Consider the following 2,887-nt stretch of genomic DNA (forward strand, 5'->3'; position numbering starts at 1 on the left):
TTTAAGGGAACTAAGTATTACCAAATGTATCATTTTTACATTGAGAAAAGAGAAACTTTGATTTCTAAAAGGAGTATATAAGCTCAAAGATACTTCAGAGTAGTTACCTTTTTTAAGAGGATAGTTTGAGCAATTATCTCAAACCAGAGAAAGAGTATGTTTTATACATTTGAGCATGAGTATATATTTATTGGAGTAGTATTGAGCACCGATATGGGGATGAGTTCAGACAAATCACATTCATCTTAAACCATATAGCCAACATGGGTAAAGGATCATACTTTTTAGATGAATCATTAGTGCCTTCGGGAAGAGCTTAGTGAATCCACTTAGTTGAAGTGTTCTATACCCCAAAAAGTTATAGTACATTATGACAGTTTGGGCTAGACGTTGTATCATCACATAGCTCATAGTGATGGTTGTCGATTAGCGAATCTCTCAAATAAGAGTAAAGAGTATTTTAGTGTATTTTTATACATCATTGAGATTATATCTTTTGTTTTATAATAGTTTAAGCATTGCATCTCTTGTTATTGCTTTTGTATTGGAGTTGAGTTGAGGTGAGTATTTCTCTTAGTTTTGTCAGTTCAGTTATCTATGATTTCAGTTCTCCTTGCATGCTCGTACATTCAATGTACTGATGCCATTCAACCTGCATCTTATAATGATGCAGATAAAGGTGTTCAGGATCATCAACAGACCCTTCGTTGAGATCGTTTGACATTCCAGTTAGCTTTGGTGAGCCTTCTTGTATTCCGGAGGACTTCCCATTTACTTTCCAATTAGCAATACTCATTCTTTTATAGTAAAGTCTTCATAGATAGACAGAGTCAAGGTGTCTTTCAGCATTTACTTTCTTTTGAGTTATTTTATAAACTATAAGTATTGATATTGATTATTTTTCAGACTTTATGAGTTGAATATTTGAGTTTAATGAATTTCATTCTACTTTTAAGTCTATTATTGCTTGAGATTGGTTTCCGCTTGTAGTCAGCCAGGATGAAGGTTTGCTTGGGGACCAGAAATGATTCTCGAGTGTCTTCCACGTCCAGGTCGTAAGCTCGGATCGTGACAAACTTGGTATCAGAGCATAGAGTTCAAGTGTCCTAGGGTGTCTATGAAGTCGTTTGGGTAACGACATGTTCCCCCTGTTATAGAAAAGTCAACAGGGAACATTTTGGGCCAAAAAACTTTTTCGTAGTAAATTGGAATTTTCCAACCTAGTCCAGATTTGGACGAAATCGGAGTCAGTAAGGACTAGGGAAATCTGGTAACAATTGGGTGATCGATTTATGATTTTGATCACATGAGGAGATAGCTAAGATGTAAAGGAACCCGTACGACTTTACGGAATTGAATTCGGGCGAGTAGAACTCCCGAAATTGATCTTAGCATGAGAGGGTAGTTTATGAGTGTCATGGGATGAAGGTGTGTTATGAAATGGGGGTTTGGAAATTCTTTATTTAGCTATATGTTCCGCGCAAGTTGCTATGGCGAGATTTTGTGCCGCCAGGGCGGGGCCGCTGTAGCGGGATGAGGAACCCTGTTGCTGGACAGTCGCGACATAAGTTAAAAATAAACCCCAAAAATATTTTATTCTGCAGGTTTTGACTTTGAGAGCTAAGGAACGACCCCAGATGTTTTCTTGACAATTTTCCACCATTCTTGAGGCTAAAGGCAAGGTTTTCACTCCCCGAATCCACTTTTCGATCCGTAGAACTTAGTTTTCTGGATAATTATCGATGAGGGAGGGTTTTGATCTATGATTTATGGTGGAATAAACACTAACCTGGATATGGGGATCAAGGGTTTGGCCTAGGGTTGATGTTGTTGATTATAATCCGGATAATTAGGCCTCGTTTATTGATCATTGCGCTAATTGTATGTTTTTAGACCACGGACAAGCGGGAAGAATCCAAAAAGGGAAGATTCAAGTGCCTTAGGGGATTCAAGCTTGGATTTGAGGTAGGTGATGGTTGTGATTTCATATTTTGCGTGATGTATGTTAGTAATTGTTTCATTGTATTTCATGCATGTATGTGAATGAAGCCTATTGATCACACCTAATGTATTGCATGCCATGAATCACCTCTTCTTGTATGATTGTGAGAATATACATTGTGATTGTGGTTTGTTGAATGGAGCGGGTGTCATGTTCCGACACACTAACTGGGATCGGTTGCAATGTATCGGCATAAACGTTGTATCGGTTGCCACGTTCCGGCATAAAAATGGGATCGGTTGTCACGTTTCGACATAAATATGGGATCGGTTGCCACATTCCGGCATAAACATTGGATCGGGTACCACAAACTGGTACACTAACAGTTTGGGTATGGGTTCCATGAGAGGACCATTGAATTGGGTTCCATGAGATGACCATTGACTTGTCATATATACTTGTTATTGAGAATGTAGAATTGTACATTGATCTTGAAAAGATAACTGATTTATATATATTATGTATATGCGTGTTTTACCTTGTTGTTATTCTGATATATGTTGTGCTTACTGGAATAGTCGTGTGATCCTACTAGTACATTGTGGTTGTGTACTGATGCTGCACTTGCTTGTTCTTTGTTGAGTATAGGGCATCTTCAGGTGGCTATTGATAGACCTCAGCTAGGTGACTATTGAGCGTTACCGGATTCAAGGGTGAGCCATTTCTTTCGAACTGCCATGAATTTTTCCTGTTTAAGTCCACTCTTTTCGGACTCAGACTATTTCTTAGGGCGTTCTTTTATTTTTGGGGTTGTACCCCTTGTTCTTAGACTTGTCGTTAGTAGAGTTTTGGTACAATGACTTTCAGGTTCTAAGGGTTAAGACTTCAACATTAGTTTGGTTAGTTTATTTAAACCTTTGGAGTTTATGGGAACTCTATATAATT

At 38.2% G+C, this 2,887-nt stretch overlaps 1 long non-coding RNA gene across 1 annotated transcript; it reads left to right on the forward strand.

The window, feature by feature from the left end:
• Positions 1 to 427: 427 nt before the first annotated feature.
• On the forward strand, positions 428 to 2,622 carry LOC107063276 (uncharacterized). Its single transcript, XR_001475180.1, has 3 exons — positions 428 to 560; positions 674 to 738; positions 2,591 to 2,622. It is a non-coding gene; the product is annotated as an uncharacterized lncRNA (long non-coding RNA).
• Positions 2,623 to 2,887: the final 265 nt, after the last annotated feature.

The sequence above is a fragment of the Solanum tuberosum genome, unplaced genomic scaffold (genome assembly GCF_000226075.1).
Source record: "Solanum tuberosum cultivar DM 1-3 516 R44 unplaced genomic scaffold, SolTub_3.0 scf00325, whole genome shotgun sequence".
In the NCBI taxonomy this organism is placed as follows: domain Eukaryota; kingdom Viridiplantae; phylum Streptophyta; class Magnoliopsida; order Solanales; family Solanaceae; genus Solanum; species Solanum tuberosum.